Source organism: Chiloscyllium plagiosum, unplaced genomic scaffold (genome assembly GCF_037043375.1).
Source record: "Chiloscyllium plagiosum isolate Xiang-an unplaced genomic scaffold, Cpla_swu_hap1 HiC_scaffold_33, whole genome shotgun sequence".
Taxonomy (NCBI): Eukaryota; Metazoa; Chordata; class Chondrichthyes; order Orectolobiformes; family Hemiscylliidae; genus Chiloscyllium; species Chiloscyllium plagiosum.
The window spans coordinates 19,689,305-19,711,288 of record NW_028270171.1 but is presented as its reverse complement, the minus strand read 5'-3'; the positions used below and the strand labels follow the sequence as shown (position 1 = coordinate 19,711,288).

The window sequence follows — 21,984 nt, the reverse complement described above, 5'->3', positions numbered from 1 at the left end:
CATAAGGCTCCTGTGAAACACTTTGTTTCTCTCTTCAAAGAATTACGTTGTTAAAGGCTGTGTAAAATTACTAGCTGCTGTTAAAGGGTCAGAAATTCCCAAGTTTTCGTATTCTGGCCTTGCCTTTAAGCAAGGGAATTAAAGTTGACAGGAAATTGGAATTCGAAACGCAAATAGCGCAGTCCTGATCTGATTGGATGGCACAGCAGACTTGACGGGCCGATTGGCCTACTTTTGCTCCTAGTTCATATGCTCCTAAAGGTCACCGCATTTGCACATTAGGTCTCCGCGTTCTGAGAACAGTGTAAACCTTGGCCGAGAGGAGAGATCAAGAGATTATCTAGTTAATGAAAGGTCATACCGTAATTGCTTATCAGTGGATTAAGGGGAACTGTAGATGAGATAGCGATGGCATGAATGCAGAGGTTTTTTTTCACGGAAGCACTCTCATGTCCTCAGCAAATCTGCCTTCCTGCAAACGTCTCCAGAGATCTTTTGAGCTTTGTCATGTTTCCTTTCAGGAAGGTTGGGGTTGGGGCTCCGATCTTGCATTCTCACAACAGCTGACAGTGTGGTGTTAGCAGCAAAAGTTTCAGGAGCCTCTTGTTTTCTTTTCTTTTAAGTTGGGGCCTGAGTCCATTGCTTTTGTAGATCCGTTCATTCTCTGGTCTGTATCAAGGGCAGAGTATTCAGGTCTGTTGGTGAAACTGAGAGCCATTACTGTTTATGGCTCATTGCTCTAACAATGAGCATCAATGGGCCTGAATATTGTGGTGATTGGCGGGAAGGGGTGAATAATGGGGAAGGTATCACAGGAAGACACTACTTTTAGGTTTGCCCGGCGTCCATGCAGTCAGTCCCCAGCAATGCTCAATGAATAGAGATTATAGGCAGGAGACCTTTCAACATTATGCTTAGGCCTCAAATTCCATAAAATCCAATAAATCTGGTTGGGTTTAAGAGTAGGAAGTGTTTAGAGGGATATAGGCCAAATGCTGGCAAGTGGGTCTCGACTAATTTAGGATATTGGGTCGGCACAGATGAGTTGTACCAAAGGCTCTGTTTCCATGCTGTACAGCTCTCTGACTCTAAATCTGGCTGGAGTTTACAAGGTTAAGGGGAGATCTAATTGAGGTGTCAATAACATTAATATTTAAAGTCTAGTGGTATTATCATTGGATTGTTAACCCTGAAACCCAGGTAATATCATGGAGACATAGGTTTGAATCCTGCTGGGGCAGATGGTGGAATTTTGAATTCACTTTTTTAAAAAAAAAATCTGGAATTAAAAGTCTAATGGTGACCATGTTGGAAAAACCCACCTGGTTCACTAAAGCCTTTGTCTAGTCTGATCTACATGTGACTCCAAACCCATAGCAATTGCCCTCTGGGCAACTAAGGATTTGCAATAGATGCTGGCTTAGTCAGCATTGCCTTCATTTTGTGAATGAATTAAAAGAAACGCAATTGGTAGATAGATCATGTTGCGGCTATACAGGACATTGGTTAGGCCACTACTGGAATATTGCATGCAATTCTGGTCTCCCTTCTAGAGGAAAGATGTTGTGAAACTTGAAAGGGTTCAGAAAAGATTTACAAGGATATTGCCAGGGTTGAAGGGTTTGAGATATAAGGACAGACTGTATAGGCTGGGGCTATTTTCCTTGGATCAATGGAGGCTGAGGGGTGACCTTGTAGAAGTTTATAAAATCATGAGGGGCATGGATAGGATAAATAGACAAGGTCTTTTCCCTGGGGTGAGAGAGTCCAGAAATAAAGGGCATAGGTTTAAGGTGAGAGGAGACAGATTTAAAAGGGATCTAAGGGGTTCATTTTTCACACCGAGGGTTGTGTGTGTATAGAATGAGCTGCCAGAGGAAGTGGTGGAGGCTGGTACAATTACAACATTTAAAAGGCATCCGGATGGGTATATGAATAGGAAGGATTTAGAGGGATATGGGCCACATGCTGGCAAATGGGACTCAATTTATTTAGGATATCTGGTTGGCATGGATGAGTTTGACTGAAGTGTCTGTTTCTGTGCTGTATATTCTATGACTCTAAATACAGAGAAACTGTCCTCTCTTGTTTTGGCTGAGGGGATCGTGATGGTGGTGCTGGGGTGGTGGGCCTAGGCAATGGAATCCAAAATGAAAGGCATAATGTTCACAATAGGCCAGTGATGCAGAGGATCATGGGAATCTGGAATTTGCTCCTTTTTATGACTGTGGATCTCTGTCGTCAATTGGAGATTTTGATGTTGCCATCAATAGGTGGCCATGAAGGTGTATGAGTTAAATGTGAAAACAGGGATTTAAGATTCCAACTCGTTGAACAATAGATTCAGCAAGGGACTGAGTAGGGTTCTCTCATTCTTATTGCAATGATTTGGTTGTGACCTATGAACAAGGTTAACCATCTTAGCATAGAGTTGACTTGGAAGTCTGTAACAGGACGACACCAGCTGGTATGTCATCCCTCTGAAGAACAAACATTCTTGCTTCCTTATTCACAAATGTTGTTAGGGAGACAATGCAGGGAAAGGTTTAGCGGCAGGCTCAATAAAAGCAGAATATTCTCACAGCGTAGTATTCAGCCATATGGTCAGGAAGGACCCAGCCTTGGTTCCCTGTGGTTGCTAGGGCAACAATCAAAGGAGATGTATTACCTTTGAAAGGTTGTTATTTCACAGGGCCCTTCATCTGATCCTCACCATCGTTTTTTTTCCCCTTTCCTTCCAATCTTTGGCTCTTGCTGAAGGCGCAGATTAAATTCAAGGAGTTGATGGCGAAACAGGCAATGAGCAATAACTGAAAGGTCAGAGGTATAAGCATCTGTGATTATGTGGCAGCTCAGTGAACATCTGCAGGAATGCTTCCTAGCTGACTCTGCATCCCATCCAGTGGCAGGATCTTGTTTCTCGTCTAATATGTTTCCTATTTCGGTACATCCTGATGGAGAGGCCCTCTTTTCTCCATCATCTAAGTGTGTGCTTGCCGTCTGGATCAGCGTGCTGGAGATTTGGAGCTCAGCTGATGTGGCTCTGTCAGGGCGCCAAGCAGGAATGGAGGAGGCTGCAGTTCATGAGAATGAATAATGAACACAATATGTGGAACCTTTCAAGTTGATGACATTTGAAAGTAAACGAAATGAGCTCAATACATTCTACACTGGTGATTGTGTGCAGCTTGAATCTTACGAATTGTGAAATGTGTTGCTCAGGCACAGTGTACGGTTAAAAAAAGAAGTGGTTATGTTAGTAGAATAGTGATCAAATGGCTTGAACTAATGATCCAGAAATCCCAGCACAGCTGATTAATGCTATTTAGGGATTAATCTTTAATGTGTCTGGCCTATATGTAACTTCCTTAATGTGGTTGACTCTTAACTGTCCTTTGTGGCACCTTGCCTGCAGTGTATGAGATAGACAACGTTGGCTGAGTCACATGAGTTCCTATCGCGTACATGGTGGGTGGTGTTCCCACGTGTAATGGTGGTGTCCATGTGTCGACACCTGAGATTTTACATATTAATGAACTGAAACCCACAGCCCATTCTGAGAGATGAAAAACTTATAACAGCAATCTAGGTTGGCTCAATATATCATCTCAGTTGCATGACACTGTAACCTTTTGTAATAAAGTCTGTGTCTTTTGATCTTGGGGAGGCAATGGCCGAGTGGCATTATCGCTAGACTGTTAATCTAAAGACCCAGGCAATGTTCTGGGGACCTGGGTTCAAATCCCGCCATGGCAGATGGTGTAATTTGAACTCAGTAAAATCAGCAATTAAGAGTCTAATGAAGACCATGAATCCATTGTCCAATGTTGGAAAAACCCATCTGGTTCACAAATGTCCTTTAATGAATCTGCCATCCTTACCCATTTTGGCCTACATGTGATTCCAGACCCACAGCAATGTGGTTAACTCTTAACTGCCCTCTGGGCAATTAGGAATGAGCAATAAATGTTGGTTTGGCCAATGACACCCTTATCCTGTGAACGAACATTAAAAAAAGGAGCAGCGCTCCAAAAGTTAGTGCTTCCAAATAAACCTGTTGGACTATAATCCGGTGTTGTGATTTTTAACTTTGTCCACCTCAGTCCAACACCGGCTCCTCCACTTTGTGGTATAGCGAGCTTTTCAGCTGTATTCTAGAAAGTGCCTCATCACCACTTTTAAGATCAGAAAGAACATAGGAGCAGGAGTAGGCCCTCTGGCCCATCGAGCCTGCTCCGCCACTCAATAAGTTCATGGCTGAGCTTTTCGTGGACTCAGCTCCATTTATCCGCCAGGTCACCATAACCTGTAATTCCTTTACTGTTCAAAAATCTTTGCCTTAAAAACATTCAATGAGCTAGCCTCAACTGCTTCACTGAGCAGCGAATTTCACACAATCACAACCCTTTGGGTGAACAAGTTTCTCCTCAACTCAGGCCGAAATCTGTTTCCCCCCCCCCCCCCTTATTTTGAAGCTATGCCCCCTAGTTCAAGTTTCACCCGTCAGTGGAAATGATCTTCCTGCTTCTATTTTATCTGTTCCCTCCATAATTTTGGAGGCAAGTGAGGCCAAGAGGATTTGGCTGCAAGGTTTGGAGGAGACAGTGGAGGTGGTGGAGGCTGGTACATGTACAGCATTGAAAAGGCATCTGAGTGGGCACATGAAGACGAAGGGTTCAGAGGGATCTGGGCTAAGTGCTGGCAAATGGGACTACATTAATCTAGGATATCTGGTCGGCATGGACATGTTGGACCAAAGGGTCTGTTTCCACGCTGTGCATCTCTATGATATCTGATGAGGAGTTGCTTGAGTGAACATTTAGCCCTCCATATTAAGTTGTAAGATTTGGAGAGCCTGCTGGTTGCCAAGAAGCCAGAGGGTTGCTTAGTGTTGAGATTGTTGGTTCTGGTGTAGAGCTGGGATTCTGCAAAGGAGCTCCTCCAGATCTCTTTAATTTTCTTCTGAAATTGGGTCCCCTTGCTTCCCGAGGGGCATTGCTGCGATGTGAGCTCTGATCCGTTGCCCTGCAGCCTCTAACTTTGGGACCTCGATAGAAGCACTTTCTGCAGTTGTGGAAAAACATAAGCAATGCTGTACATTATAGAGGAATGCCCTTTCTACAGACTAAGTAAAAGCTTCACCATCTTAAATTCAGCAACTGGGGACTTTGTGATTTCCAGGAGTTTCATTTGCTAAATAAAATAATAAATCATGCCTTTCTCAAAAGTGATTTGGGATGAGGCTATGAATGCTGACCAGCACCCACACCCCATGAAATAATTAACAAAGGGGTTGCATTTGCTTTAGAGAGTATTCTTTCACTTAAAGCATCTGGGTTTAGTTCCATAATGAATAGTGGGATGAGAGTCATTTCTGGCAGAGAATTCCGTGGGAAATGAGTCTCGATGCAGTTCTGAATGGCTGCCTTAATCCAGTTCAAAAAAATGCAAGGCTAATTGATTAACTTCTGAGGCCCACTGTAGCTGGGTGTAGTGCTATAGTTTTGTTGCTCTGATAAAATGCACCTTTAGCCAGCATTTCACTGCCCACAAATTAGCTGACAACTTCTCTGGTACTTTTTTTAACTTGCTGGATTGTAGCTCCGTGGAGACGCCAGTCTCCAATATATTGCCTAAAGGAGTCACTCTCACTGCATGAAATTGGACAGCGTGTGTCAGCCATGGGAGAAGTCAGAAGGAAGTGCAATTGTTTGGATTCTGAGACCAACTGTCAAGTCCTAATGAAGGTCAGGATTCTCGAAGGGTGGCCAAACGTTGGGTTTTATACTAGATAGTCTGATTTTAATCTAGTCTAGCTGCTTTCTAGTACAAATGACTTTGCCTCTGTCTTACTATTAACTTCGCTCCCTGAAATGGGGACCTGAATTCATTCCTTTCCCCACCTGCAGCAGCTTCTAAATGATGGGACAACAGAAAACAGGGGATGGTTTTCATTCTCGGAGAAAGTGAGGACTGCAGATGCTGGAGATCAGAGCTGAAAAATTTGTTGCTGGAAAAGCGCAGCAGGTCAGGCAGCATCCAAGGAGCAGGAGAATCGATGTTTCGGGCATAAGCCCTTCTTCAGGAATGAGGAGGGCGTGCCAAGCAGGCTAAGATAAAAGGTAGGGAGGAGGGACTTGGGGGAGGGGCGTTGGGAATGCGATAGGTGGAAGGAGGTTAAGGTGGGGGTGATAGGCCAGAGAGGGGGTGGGGGTGGAGAGATCGGGAAGAAGATTGCAGGTCAAGAAGGCGGGTGCTGAGTCCGAGGGTTGGGACTGAGATAAGGTGGGAGGAGGGGAAATGAGAAAGCTGGAGAAATCTGCATTCATCCAATGTGGTTGGAGGGTTCCTAGGCGGAAGATGAGGTGCTCTTCCTCCAGGCGTCGTGTTGCCATGGTTTGGCGATGGAGGTGGCCAAGGACTTGCAGTTCATTGGCGGAGTGGGAGGGGGAGTTAAAGTGTTCAGCCATGGGGCAGTTGGGTTGGTTGGTGCGGGTGTCCCAGAGGTGTCCCATGAAACGTTCCGCAAGTAGGCGGCCTGTGTCCCCAATGGTTTTCATTCTTCTCTATTTCGCCCGCGACTTGTGTTTCAGACTGTGATGAATCTCAGTTATACGATGCCATCGTCCTCTTCCCCTGCATTGCACTGATGCCTGGAATGGGGAGCCTCCAACAATGGCTTTTTGATTAAGCTTGTCTGATTACAGATCCTTGTACAGTGCTCAATTGGTTTGGCTTGATTGAATCAAGTGACTGATTCCTGATTGAGAACACAGCTGGAAAGAGACTATGCCTTCTCCCAGCTATGACAAGTGTTCTGTAAAGTTCGAAGATGTTTTATGTATTTTGTAAATACTGTCACCTGTTTGAATTTGGAACTATCTTCATGTTACGCAGAGATAAGATAAACAGCACCTCAATCCAAACATGACAATGGCCACTCTAGAAATCTCAGCTCAATTGGCAATTGAATAAGGTCTGCGTGTCTTGATTAATTTACTCTTAAATCGATAGAGAAATATGACTTCTTACCACACCATCATGGAGAGCGGGGTTAAGATTGACGCTGATGATTACTTTCTGGACTGTAGCTCACACTCAGTAATTCAGAACAGCAAAAGCCACATTCGTGAATATCTGCATATGCAAATGAATTTTGCAACTTGGTATTGGTGTTTTTGAGGGGAAAGTGGGGTCTGCAGATGCTGGAGATCAGAGTCAGAAAGTATGACGCTGGAAAGGCACAACAGGTCAGGCAGCATCCAAGGAGCAGGAGAATTGATGTTTTGAGCATAAGCTCTTCATCAGGAATATGGTGGGGGGGGCCTAAGGGGGCTGAAAAATAAATGGGAGGGGGAAGGGGATGGGGCTGGGGGAAAGTACCTGGGAATGAGATAAGTAGATGAAGGTGGGGTGGTGGTTTTGGTGATAGGTCAGACTGGAGGGTGGAGGCGATAGGTGGGAAGGAAGATGGACAGGTAGGACAGTTCAAGAGGGTGGAGCCGGGTTGGATCTAGGATAGGGTGGGGGGAGGGGAGATGAGGAAACTGGTGAAATCCACATTGATCCCGTGTGGTTGGAGGGTCCTAAGGCAGAAGATGAGGTGTTCTTCCTCCAGGCGTTGGGTGGAAGGACACCTCATCTGCCTTGGGACCCTTCAACCCCATGGGATCAATGTGGATTTCACCAGTTTCCTCATCTTCTTTTCCCCCCCCACCCTATCCCAAATCCACCCTCTTGAACTATCCCACCTGTCCATCTTCCTTCCCACCTATCGCCTCCACCCTCCAGTCTGACCTATCGCCGTCACTCCCCCCCCCCCCCACCCCCCCACCTTCATCTACCTATCGCACTCCCAGCTGCATTCCCCCAGTGCTACCCCTTCCATTTTATCTCTCAGGCGCGCGCACACACACCCACCCCCTACCCGCATATTCCTTTTGAAGAGCTTGTGCTCGAAACGTTGACTCTCCTGCTCCTCTGATGCTGCCTGACCGGCTGTGCTTTTCTAGCACCATACGTTTTGACTCTGATCTCCAGCATCTGCAGTCCTCACTTTTTCCACATTTGGTTGTGAGCCCACTTATAACCCTGTGGGTTGTTTCTTCTGTACAAACCCACAGTATTGGCGAGTCTTCATTCTTTTACGCCAGTAATTTTTAATTACGGGCAATCTCTTGGACAATTGCCACTACAGCTTCTTCATTTATCGCATTCCAGTCATAAAATGAGCAAAGCTACAGCAATGATGGGCAGCATGGTGGCTCAGTGGTTAGCACTGCTGCCTCACAGCGCCAGGGATCCGGGTTCAATTCCTGCCTCGGGCAACTGTCTGTGTGGAGTTTGCACATTCTCCCTGTGTCTGCGTGGGTTTCCTCCGGGTGCTCCGGTTTCCTCCCACAATCCAAAGATGTGCAGGTCAGGTGAATTGGCCATGCTAAATTGCTACCATAGTGTTAGGTGTATTAGTCAAGGGTAAATGTAGGGGAATGGGGTTGGGTGGGTTGCTCTTCGGTGAGTCGGTGTGGACTTGTTGGGCTGAAGGGCCTGTTTCCACACTGTAGGGAATTTAAAAATAAAATAACCAAACCACTGCAAGATTAAGTCTTAATCACTATTAAATTATCACTATCTAAAGATGAAATGAAGACAGTGTGTTCTGGAAACACTCAGAAGGCCAGGAAGCTGTAGTGTGGGGAGAAACATTGTTAACATTTCAGGTTGACGGCCTTTTGTCTGTATGGAGTTCATTGCATCCTCACTATCTGTCTTCAGATTAAAAAACCAGCAGGCATATAGTTATCCAGTTTTTTGTGGCCTTGTATACTTTTGTTTCCTCTTTGCAAAGCCTGAGTATCCACACATCAGGCTTCCCTGCTCCTCCACCCCATTTGAAATTTGACTATTTGAAAGCCTGCTCCTGTTGGTTCAATATTACTTTACTTCGGGTTGAGGGGGGAATGTTATTTTGCAAAGCCTTCACATGCACTTATCCTCCTGCAGAAAAGATTCACAAGAATGTTGCCAGGGTTGGAGGGTTTGAGATATCGGAAGGGGCTAAATAGGCTGGGGCTATTTTCCCTGGAGTATCAGAGGCTGAGGGGTGACCTTTATAGAGGTTTATAAAACCCTGAAGGGGTTGGATAAGGTGAATAGCCAAGGTCTTTTTTCCATGGTAGGGGAGTCCAAACTTGAGAGCATAGGTTTAAGACGAGAGGGGAAAAATTTAAAAGGGACCTAAGGAGCAATCTTTACACACACAGGGTGGTGCGTTTGTGGAATGAGCTGCCAGAGGAAGTGGTGGAGGCTGGAACAATTACAACATTTAAAAGGCGACTGGATGGGTATATAATTAAGAAAGATTGAGAGGGATATGGGCCAAATGCTGGTAAATGGAACTAGACTAATTTAGGATATCTGGTCGGCATGGACGAGTTGGGTCTTGCTGCACATTTCTATGACTCTGTGCGCAACAGGGAGATATGGCTTGACCTGCATCCTTCCCTAATTATTATTACATTATTCTCCAAAAAATCGGAGCTGGGACATTCCCATCATAAATCCCATTTGTGACGCTGATAGGAAAAAGGGAGGCAATGTCTCTGTAGCCCTTGAAACTCCTAAAATCGGAAGGAGTGGAGGGAGGCGTTGAAGAAGCGTCAATTCTGAAAATTAGTACCGAACCCACTTTAAGTAAACTTCTTCCCGCAGCTGGTTCCCTAGCAACCTCAACTGGACATTTGGTGTGGCTATCATTGTTGTCAGGAGATGGCGTGCTCTGAGTCTAACCTCTCAAATCATTTGATTGTCGACTCTTAAAACAGGGAGACATTCAGTCACATGATGTTCTATTTTGTTATCTTCTCAGCTGAGGTTTCCTGACTTTCCTTCATAATTCCTTGATTTAACAGAAAACAAATCACTATTTTCTAATCAACCCATTCCAGGACGTTATTACACATCTCTGCAATGTGAGATTTGAACCCAGGTCCTCTGGCTCAGAAATGGAGATGCTTCATGTGCCACAAGAAGCCCTCCAAACGTTGGCCAGCCTCACCTGTTACTTTGGTAGCAGTGGGATTTGAACCCACAACTCAAAAGAGACTGAAGCTTAAATCCAGCTCCTTAGACCACATGGCCACACTATCACAAACGTTATGCTTAACAACAGTCTTTAACTCCTTGTATCAAAAGTTTCCACTGATGCATCAACTGCAGTGTTTGAGGGAATTAAATTGTAGAATGCTTGTTGAAAAGGATCTGGCTATATATTTAAGACTCCTGGAGCGTCGGAGGCTGAGGGGTGACCTTACAGAGCTTTACTAAATTATATGGGGCATGGATAAGATAAATAGACAATGTCTTTTCCCTGGGGTAGGGGAATCCAGAACTAGAGGGCATAGGTTTAGGGTGAGAGGGGAAAGATATAAAAGAGACCTAAGGGATAACTGTTTCACGCAAAGGGTGGTACGTGTATGGGATGAGCTGCCAGAGGAAGTGGTGGAGGCTGGTACAATTGCAACACTTAAGAGGCATTTGGGTGGGTATATGAATAGGAAGGGTTTAGAGGGATATGGGCCGGGTGCTGGCAGGTGGGACTAGATTGGGTCGGGATATCTGGTCGGCATGGATGGGTTGGACCAAAGGGTCTGTTTCCATGCTGTACATCTCTATGACTCTCTGACAAGTAGGAGATGGAAGGTGTCTTGGTGGTTCTGAATACGGCTCCTGATGGACACTGAGCTGTGTATTCTGAGACATCTCGCTGGTGCTACATTAGCTGTTCTATTCCAGACAGTTGGGCTATGAAGGGTCAAACTGGAGCCAGTCTTTGCACGGTCTTCCATTTACTTAGAGTCCATCATTACAACCACCCCATAGTCTCAATAAGCATTACATTGTACTCTTTTTGAAAAGCAATTAATCAAGTTAGATCAAAATAAGAGGTGGGAGTCTTAAAGAGGCACATAGCAAAATCAGAAGTTCAAATGAAGCTTAAGATTTTGTGCTGTGGGGTAAGATGATGCACTCCAGCTCCCTGTGGAATCCAACATTTGCAACCACATGGAATCCCTACAGTGTGGAAGCAGGCCATTCAGCCCATAGAGTCAACACTGACCCTCCGAAGAGCATCCCATCCAGAGCAACCCATCCACCCTATCTCACATTTACTGTGGCTAATCCACCTAGCCTGTACATCCCTGGACACTACAGGCACTTTAGCATAACCAATTCACCGAACATCTTTGGACTGTGGGAGGAAACTGGAGCGCAGCCAGAGAAAAGCCATGCAGACTCTGGGCGAATGTGTAAACCCCACACAGAGAGTCACCTGAGGGTGGATTCAAACCCAGTTCCATGGCGCTGTGAGGCAGCAGTGCTAACCACTGAGCTCAAGTGTAGAACAATATTTTTGTTGTGTCTGAAAATATTTTCTAATCAACCTCATCAGGGATGTCATTACACACCTCTGAAACAGGTAGAACTTTGAACCTCGGCCTCCTAACTAAGAGGTAAGCACAGTACTACCACACCACAAGAACCCCTTTATCTGTGCAGATGAAACCCCAAACAATGACCTTCACTTGCATACAATTAACAAAGGGGAGACTCTTTTTGGGGGGCAGGGGGGCAGGGGGGCAGTGGTCATATACCTACCTCTGAGCCAAGAGCCCCAGGTTCAGATCCCACCTGATCTAGTCGTTTGTCATAGCATCTCTGTTTGAACGAAGTTAAAAATCATCACAACCACCTGATGAAGGAGCGGCGCTCCGAAAGCTAGTGCTTCCAATTAAACCTGATGCACTATAACCTGGTGTTGTACATCCTAGGCCAACACCGGCATCTCCAAATCATCTCTGAACAGGTTGATTAAAATAAGATGGGAGTTAGATGGGAGATGACCATGCTACAGGGTGCCTACATGCAGGGTGGCTGACTGGGGGGAGTTTCTCACTCTTGCCACCAGGCACACTGAAAGAGCTTAGAGAATGACAGTTGTATCTTCCACGACCAACAAGTCCTGGCATGGGTCATGAACCTGGAACATGTAGCCCAGAGGTAGAGATGCACCCCACTACACCATAAGATCATGAGGACAGCTGAGAAGATCAGTGGGGTCTCTCTCCCCTCCATTACAGACATTTACAGCGCACATTGCATCCGAAAGGCTAGCAGTATTGTGAAAGACCCCACACACCCCTCGCTCAAACACTTCTCCCTCCTGCCATCTGGCAGAAGATACCGAAGCATTTGGTCTCTCACGGTCAGACTGTGCAACAGTTTCTTCCCCTAAGCCATCAGGCTCCTTAACACAGTATGTTCAGACTCTTGTCTATCTGAAATTCTTTGCATAATTTTAAATTGCTGCTAGAACAATGTCTGTTAATTATTCTTTTATTACACTGTAATTTGTGAGTTTTGCGTTTATGCATTTAATGCTGTCCGTGGTATGATTGCGTAGTTTGTGCAGTCCTTGTAGCACCCTTGGTCCTGAAGGAATGAGTCATAGAATCGTAGAGATGTACAGCATGGAAACTGACCCTTCAGTCCAACTCGTCCATGCCGACCAGATATCCCAACCCAATCTAGTCCCACCTACCAGCATATACCTCCAAACCCTTCCTATTCATAGACAAATCCAAATGCCTCTTAAATGTTGCAATTGTACCAGCCTCCAACACTTCCTCTGGCAGCTCATTCCAAGCACATACCACCCTCTGCGTGAAAATGTTGCCCCTTAGATCTCTTTTACATCTTTCCCCTCTCACCCTAAACCTATGCCCTTTAGTTCTGGAATCCTCCAACCCAGGGGAAAGACTTTGTCTATTTACTCTATCCATTCCCCTCATGATTTTGTAAACCTCTATGAGGTCACTCCCCCAGCTTCCAACACTCCAGGGAAAACAGCCCCAGCCTGTTCAGACTCTCCCTATAGCTCAAATCCTCCAACCCTGGCAACACCCTTGTAAATCCTTTCTGAACCCTTTCAAGTTTCACAACATTTTTCCGAAAGGAAGGAGACCAGAATTGCATGCAATATTCCAACAGTGGCTTGACCAATGTCCTGTACAGCTGCAACATGACCTCCCAACTCCTGTACTCAACACTCTGACCAATAAAGGAAAGCATACCAAACGCCTTCTTCACTATCCTATCTACCTGCAACTTTACTTTCAAGGAACTATGAACCTGCACTCCAAGGTCTCTTTGTTCAGCAACACTCCCCAGGACCTTACCATTAAGTAAATAAGTCCTGCTAAGCTTTGCTTTCCCAAAACGCAGCACCTCGCATTTAGCTGAATTAAACTCCATCTGCCACTTCTCAGCCATTGGTCCATCTGGTCCAGATCCCGTTATAGTCTGAGATAACCTTCTCCTGTAACTTTTCTCCTCTCAAAAGGTGAATAGTCCCAACTTCTTCAATCTACCCTTAAATTTCTCATCCTTGGAACTATTCCTGTAAATCACTTCTGCACTCTGTCCAATGCCTTCACATCTTTTCAATAATGCCTCGCACATAACTGTAGATAAGACTGCAGGTGAGACCTAACAAGTGTCTTGTACACATTCAACATCACCTTCTTGTACTTTTATGCCTCTATTAGTGATGCTGAGGTTACTGCATACTTTAACTGTCTCAGCTTATCTTGCAGTCTTCAATGATCTATTTACAAATACACACAGGCTGCTTTGCTCCTGCACCCCTTTTAAAATTATACCATGAGACATCTGAGTGGAAATAAGGCCATTCGGCCCATCGAGTCCACTCCACCATTCAATCATGGCTGATGGGCATTTCAACTCCACTTACCCGCATTCTCCCCGTAGCCCTTAATTCCTTGTGACATCAAGAATTTATCAATCTCTGCCTTGAAGACATTTAGCGTCCCGGCCTCCACTGCACTCTGCGGCAATGAATTCCACAGGCCCACCACTCTCTGGCTGAAGAAATGTCTCCGCATTTCTGTTCTGAATTTACGTTGAAACTTTATTGCTGGAACAGCACAGCAGGTCAGGCAGCATCCAGGGAACAGGAGATTCGACGTTTCGGGCACAGGCTCTTCTTCAGGATTCCTGAAGAAGGGCCTGTGCCCGAAACGTCGAATCTCCTGTTCCCTGGATGCTGCCTGACCTGCTGTGCTGTTCCAGCAATAAAGTTTCAACTTTGATCTCCAGCATCTGCAGACCTCACTTTCTCCTGTTCTGAATTTACCCCCTCTAATTCTAAGGCTGTGTCCACGGGTCCTAGTCTCCTTGCCTAACGGAAACAATTTCCTAGCGTCCACCCTTTCCAAGCCATGTATTATCTTGTAAGTTTCTATTAGATCTCCCCTTAATCTTCTAAACTCCAATGAATACAATCCCAGGATCCTCAGCCGCTCCTCGTATATTAGACCTACCCTTCCAGGGATCATCCGTGTGAATCTCTGCTGGACACGCTCCAGTGCCAGTATGTCCCTCCTGAGATGTGGGGACCAAAACTGGACACAGTACTCCAAATGGAGCCTAACCAGAGCTTTATAAAGGCTCACTAGCACAACGGTGCTTTTATTAGATTTTTGGATTACATTACAGTGTGGAAACAGGCCCTTTGGCCCAACAAGTCCACACCAACCCGCCGAAGCGCAACCCACCCATACCCCTACATTTACCCCTTACCTAACACTACGGGCAATTTAGCATGGCCAATTCACCTAACCTGCACATCTTTGGACTGTGGGAGGAAACCGGAGCACCCGGAGGAAACCCACGCAGACACTGGGAGAACGTGCAAACTCCACACAGTCAGTCGCCTGAGGCGGGAATTGAACCCGGGTCTCTGGCGCTGTGAGGCAACAGTGCTAACCACTGTGCCGCCCTCTTTTATATTCCAACCCTCTTGAGATAAATGACAACATTGCATTCGCTTTCTTAATCACAGACTCAACCTGCATGTTTACCTATAGAGAATCCTCGACTAGCACTCCCAGATCCCTTTGTACTTTGGCTTAATGAATTTTCTCACCATTTAGAAAGTAGTCCATGCTTGTATTCTTTTTTCCAAAGTGCAAGACCACGCATTTGCTCACATTGAATTCCATCAGCCATTTCCTGGACCACTCTCCCAAACTGTCTAGATCCTTCTGCAACCTCCCCACTTCCTCAGTACTACCTGCCTGTCCACCTAACTTCGTATCATCGGCAAACTTCGCTAGAATGCCCCCAGTCCCTTCATCCAGATCATTAATATATAACGTGAACAGCTGTGGCCCCAACACTGAACCCTGCGGGACACCGCTCGTCACCAGCTGCCATTCTGAAAAAGAACCTTTTATCCCAACTCTCTGCCTTCTGTCAGACAGCCAATCCTCAATCCATACCAGTAGCTCACCTCGAACACCATGGGCCCTCACCTTACTCAGCAGCCTCCCGTGTGGTACCCCCTATTTTATATCGTCTTTCAATGTTCCTCCTTTCAAATCTAACACCTCACACTCATCTGCATTGAGCTCCATCTGCCACTTATCTCTCCCAACAGGTCTGTCCTTTTGGAATTCTACACTTTTCTCATCATGGTTTACAATTTTTCAAAGGGGGCTTGCCTCTTTCTGAACGAGAGGCATGGGTTCACATCTCACTTGCTCCGGAGTTGCGTAACAACATCCCTGAATATATCTTACATTCTTCCAAGTTTTGTGTGATCTGCAACCTTCAAAACTGTTTCCTACACACCATGACCTAGATCACTAATATCTATCAGGAAAAGCAAGGGTCCCAAAACATTCCCCTAGAAAACTCCACTACAAACCCTCCTCGAGGTGGAAGTAGAAATCCATTGCGATCTTTAGTGATCTCCTCTAGCACTATATCTTTTCTTTCTTGCACGGTGAATTCCCGAATCTAACCTTATCCGTGCCTCCACCCTATCCTCTGGCACCAACACCATTGACAAAGCTTTCAAGCTGCTTCAGTGCTGAACTTCGACACCCCCCAAAATCTCTCCCCGCCGTTCAAACAAAAATAAACCTCCTGGTAAGCTACGTGCCTGAACTAACAGTTGGCTATCCCTCCGAACTTGTTCAGAAAGGCAATGCCTCCCTTCTCGTCGGCTGACAGACCACAATTTTCTGTCTTTAGCTTCTCATTTTCTCCAGAGGTATTCCAACTGCTATCTCATTTTTTACTATATCAGTTGTATATAGTAGACACGACAAATAAAATCTACTCTACTCTAAAGATCATTTGCCCTTTTGCGTCACAGTAGTTAGACATGTGCTCATTGCTCTGGTGTGGCCTAATTAGAATACACCAAAGTCTTTGCATCCCCTCCATAGACTTGTATAAATTGTGTACAGCACATTTTAGCTTATTGTCTTAAGATCCTTTACCACACTCTGCTGATGTTGAATGTAGCTGAAAATGTGTTGCTGGAAAAGCGCAGCAGGTCAGGCAGCATCCAGGGAACAGGAGAATCGACGTTTCGGGCATAAGCCCTTCTTCAGTGATGTTGAATGTAGGCAGTGTGCTATTATTCTTGGTTCTCTGGTCTCCAAGCTTTGCCTTGTGCTATTTTCAATTTTATTCATTGTGTCATTCTGCATACTTTCTGTGATCTGTGTCCAATACTTTGGCCTTCGTTCTCACATCAAGTCATAGAGTCATAGAGATGTACAGCACAGAAACAGACCCTTTGGTCCAACCCGTCCATGCCGACCAGATATCCCAACCCAATCTAGTCCCACCTGCCAGCACCCGGCCCATATCCCTCCAAACCTTTCCTATTCATATACCCATCAAAATGCCTCTTAAATGTTGCAATTGTACCAGCCTCCACCACATCCTCTCCCTTTGATCAAATTCTTTGCTAATTCCTGGAACAGCTACCCAGTATTTGGGAGAAGGGCGTGTTTCAGAATTGTGGACAGGAATAGACATGTTCCACTACTTACCTGAGCTCCAGTGTTATTACAAATGTGACCTATGCAGTGCAATTGGCCAAGTTAGTTTGGAAAATGTTGTTGCGAGCGTGGCATTTTTTGCTTGATTGGATCAAGCAGAAATGTCATGCTCTTTTGTGGTCAGCAACACCTCCTCCACTCCCCCCCCCCACCTCTCAAACTGATAAAAGTGCGTGACAGAGCAAATCACACGCAGCTTGTTAAAGGGAGTGGTCACTGGGACCAATTTGTACATGTGTGGATGTGTTTTTTTGCCTCCACTGTGCTAAGTGGCAAAATATGAAACTGAAGCAAATAAATAGACAGGATATGGGACTGTCAGAGTTCTGGTTAACTGGCGAAAAGTTGGCAGTACAATTATGAATTTTGGATTTTCAAACTCAAAGTATATTGAGGATAAAAGCAATAGGATGAAATATTTGGGGTCTAGATTAGAGTGATGCTGGAAAAGCACAGCAGGTAAGGCAGCATCCGAGGAGCAGGAAAATCGATGTTTTGGGCAAAAGCCCTTCATCAGGTATTCCTGATGGGGCCTTGTAATAGTTTGGCATGGTGATAGAGGTGACCCCTCCTGGGGGATTGACTGTCTGTAAGGTTGTTGTTAGGATAAAAAGGTTGACTTTTTTTTTCTGACTTTTTAATGATTTTGTTTCAATGATCTTTTTCTTGCTTGAAGTAAACTTTGTTAAAAGTACATTGGCAGCCTCTTGTTCAATGACTGACCTCCCCTATAAACAAAAAAATGCTTATGGTCTATCAGGCCCAAGGTTCACTCTGGGGGGGATCTGACTTGTCCAATATTACCATCAGCTGGGATCATGCAACATGCAGGAACTTCCAACCAATGAGTGTGGAAGCCAGCTTGATTTTAACATTTACCCAAGAGTGCGGCCATCCCAGTTGCCTCTGTTCAGTTGGTGGGGCTTCATGTTGTGGTGAATGTTTTTTTTATTTCAAGTATCTACTTTATATATGAAGATTTCTTTATGAGTACATACATAGTCACAAACGCAGTTCTGTTCTGTACAGTAGCATTTTAAGGAAACAAACAAACAGGCATTGGAGTTTGATGCTATCCAAATAAACCAAATAAGTCTCTTACACATACCAGATTATATTTATGTGCATTTGAGGCACTAGGAGGGTCCGATATCTGAATGGACATATATTTAACTTCAGCAGGAAGACCTCAGATGGTGGTCTTTTCCCACTGTGTCTTGGTGGCAGCTGCCCCAAGCTTTAGAGCTTCCCTCAGCATGTAATCCTGGACCTTGGAATATGTCAGTCTGTAACACTCAGTCTGGGTCAGCTCCTTGTTCTGGAGAAAGTGAGGACTGCGGGGGTGCTGAAGATCAGAGTCGAAATGTCTGGCTCTGCAGGTCAGGCAGCATCCAAGGAGCAGGAGGATCGATGTTTTGGGCATAAGCCCTTCATCAGGAATGTTCTGGAAATACCAAAAAGTTTCACGCAGACCAGAGAGCCTCGTTCACTGAGTTGATGGTCCACCAGGCGCAGTCGATATTTGTCTCTGCGTGTGTCCCGGGGAACACGTAGAGCACAAAGTCCTGCATCATGGAGCTGCACAGGACAAAAATCACTACATTTTTCTCCAAACGTCCTTTGCAAAAGCACATTCCAGCAGGAGTTGTGTGACAGTCTCTACTCTCCCCACTCCGGCACTTTGAGGGCAGTGTGCGCTGGTGCAGACTGACTGGGCGTATATGAAGGACCTCCACATTCTGACCCCATCAGTCAAGTGATGTCGTGGTGCTTGTTAGAAAGTTCTGCTGATGAGGCATTCTGAAATGTGTTTCTACAACAATGCTAAGCAGGGAATGCCAGGACCTTAACCCAATGATGAGAAAGGAATCACAGTGTCTGTCCAAGTTGAATCGTGTTCAAATCGGAGGTGATCGTACTGCCATGTTTCTGCTGTCTCGGTCTGTTGTTTTGTTAGATTTATGTGTTCAGGAGATGCAGCTGCAAATGCTTTGATGTAAGGCTGGAATTCTTGAGATGGAGAGAAAAATATCTGGATAGGTAGCTTGATGCAAGCAGAACTGAAATATGGTGTAGGTAAGTGCAGACAAAGGTGAAATAGTGCTATGTGGAATGATAGTTGTTGGGACTGCCAAAATACCATGGAAGGACCACAGTTCAGACTAGTTCAAGATTTGTTTTACATTTCTGTGTTTTTCATATACGTATTGGAAAATAAGTTGGTAAAGTTTCTTCAATTGCTGCTGGCTCAGAACCTTGCAACTTCTGACCTAATAGTAATGTGGGTGCACCTTTCACAGACGGCAGCTGTTTAAGAAAGTCACACTTTTCCAACAGAACTCTGAAACAGGTGCCTTCTTTATTCACACCCTGAGAATTAATTCAGTGCTAAAGTGCAATATATGTTGAGCCATTGTGAAATACTGTAACTGCTGTCCCTTAGGGGGAAAAACAACCTGTAAATCTGTAACACTGTAATTTTCTTTCCCCTATCATTTTCACCCTATAGTCCGCTGCACAGCTTGTAGCTACAATGTATCTAAAAGACACTGAGTGCACAATTCTCTGTCCTCTTTAGCCTTAAGGCTACAACCACTGCTAGCTTTACCCCAAGATTGTTTGATTCTCTCCTTCCTCCCTACTTTGACAGAGCTGATGACCTGCTTATTCAGAATAACTGAACAGTTCTTGCTGGGTGAGCAAGTCATGGGAACAGCTGGCGCTGGGATGGGTTGCTTTGTCTGGACGTTGCTGAGGTTCCCTGTTGCCGTTCCGGTGGTGAATTTTTCTTTTCCCTTGCTGATGTTGCTGGTAAATTCCTTGCCTTCCCGGAACTTCAGGTTAGCCTACATTACAGTGTGTCTGTAATCTTTAGGAATTGTCAATCTCTAGACAGTGGGACTGCTTGATTGAGGGCTTAATGATCTGTGATGTTAGTGTTTGGCCTTTTTTTTTTAGCAAGAGGCATTAGTAGTTTCATTGGAGTCTTTGTGATAGTGTGTGTTGAAGCAAAGATGGATTCACAGGTTGAATTCTAACACGTTCCCAACTTTCAATCTAGCCTCCCCGTGCAGCCTTTTGGATGATGAAGGAAGTGCACTCCGAAAGCTAGTTCTTCCAAATAAACCTTTGGACTATAACCTGCTGTTGTGTGATTTTTAACTTTGTCCACTCCAGTCCAAGTTGAGAGTGTGTTGCTGGAAAAGCACAGCATCCGAGGAGCAGGAGAATCGATGTATTGGGCATCAACCCTGATGAAGGGCTTATGCTGGAAACATCGATTCCCTTGCTCCTCGGATGCTGCCTCGCCAGCTGTGCTTTTCCAGCACCACACTCTCGGCTCTGGTCGCCAGTATCTGCAGTCCTCACTTTCTCCCATCCCAGTCCAACGTCGGCAGCTCCACGTTTTGGGAAGGAGGATGAGCTGAACTGAATCTGAGCTCCTTTTGCTTGAGTCCAGCACACAGTCACATTCAGTCTTTGTTTGTTTGTATATCACTGGAATATAGTGAGAATGTTTCCACAGTCAGATTGGGTCTGTCCACAATTGCTAATGATGTTTGGAGAATTGTCTGCAAACAAAGCAAGTTGGTGAAGCGAGATTGCTGAGGAGGGAGAGACCTTGCTGCCGTAGTGGGCTACACTCAACCATCCTTTGGAAATAATTGGTTGAACAGTGATAGTGTCCACTGATGAGTTAAAAATGGTTTCTAATGTTTGCATTCAGAGTCATGAGGATGGTAGCATTACACAGGGGCAGCAGGGGGCACTCTTGAGTTTGAAATTGCATTGAATTATAGTCATAGAGAGGTACAGCAGTGAAAGAGACCCTTCGGTCCAACTCGTCCATGCTGACCAGATATCCTAACCTAATCAAGTCCCACATGACAACAATTGGCCCATATTCCTCTAAACTTTTCCTATTCATGTATGCATCCCAATGCCTTTCAAATATTGTAATTGTACCAGCATCCACCACTTCCTCTGGCAGCTCATTCCATACACGTACCACCTTCTGCATGCTCCTTAGGTCCCTTTTAAATCCTTCCCTTTTCGCATTTAAACCTATGCCCTCTAGTTTTGGGCTCTCCTATCCTGGGGAATAGACCATGACTATTCACCCTATCCTGATGAAGGACTTTTGCCCGAAACGTCGATTTTCCTGTTCCTCGGATGCTGCCTGAACTGCTGTGCTTTTCCAGCACCACTGTACTCCAGAATCTGTTTTCCAGCATCTGCAGTCATTGTTTTTACCTATTCACCCTATCCATGCCCCTCATAATTTTATAAGGTCACCTCTCAGCCTCCAACGCTCCAGGGAAAACAGCCCCGGTCTATTCAGCCTCTCCCTGTAGGTCAAATCCTCCAACCCTGGCAACATCCTCGTAAACCTTTCTAAACCCGTTCGAGTTTCACATCTTTCCTACAGGAGGGAGACCAGAACTAAATGCAGTATTCCAAAAGTATTCCTTGATAGGCCAACTGCTTCACTCAAACCTGCTGTCATCTGCCCTATTAACCCATTCCTTCCTGCCCCATGGAGTTCACTTCCCTTCGAATGCATCCTATTTGACCTAACCACTCGGGTGGCATCAGCCCGTCCAGACAGCGTGCAGCAGTTGAAGACGGCAATTCACCATCACTTTCTGTTTGTGAAAGGCAACAGTTGCTGGCCTTTAACAGCAAGAACCTCAGCTTGTTAAAGAATCTGACGCAAAACATGCAGCACAGCTTGTCCTTTTCAAAGTAATCTCTGTAGAAGTGAACCCTGGTGCTTGGCTTGTGAAAGAGACAAGGGAGTTCACCTCTGACTGTCAGGGTTTGATTAGGCAGCCTCCCCTGTATCTAACCTGACTGTTTGATGGTAACAAGCTCCATTCGCAAGAGGCTAACGGTTGGCGTGAGCAGTGTACACGGCGTAACTTACTAACTTTGTGCTGTACTGCATTTTTTGTTTTCCACCAGTCATGGTGCTGAGCTGCTATTCCGGGAGTTATAAGAGGGTTGACTCATGCCGGTCAGTAATATGCTTCCTTTAGTCGGG

At 45.3% G+C, this 21,984-nt stretch overlaps 1 protein-coding gene across 3 annotated transcripts in view; it reads left to right on the top strand.

Annotated features, from left to right (window-relative positions):
• LOC122547679 (suppressor of cytokine signaling 1-like) overlaps nucleotides 1-21,984 on the top strand; it is a 62,286-nt gene that overhangs the window by 19,849 nt on the left and 20,453 nt on the right. The window contains exon 1 of one of the 3 annotated variants that reach the window (XM_043686281.2): nucleotides 21,817-21,957. The exons of the other annotated variants lie outside the window; for them this stretch is intronic. The gene's annotated coding sequence lies outside the window, so the exon portion shown is untranslated. Of the gene's footprint in view, nucleotides 1-21,816; nucleotides 21,958-21,984 lie in introns of those variants that run through there. 3 annotated transcript variants of the gene reach the window in all.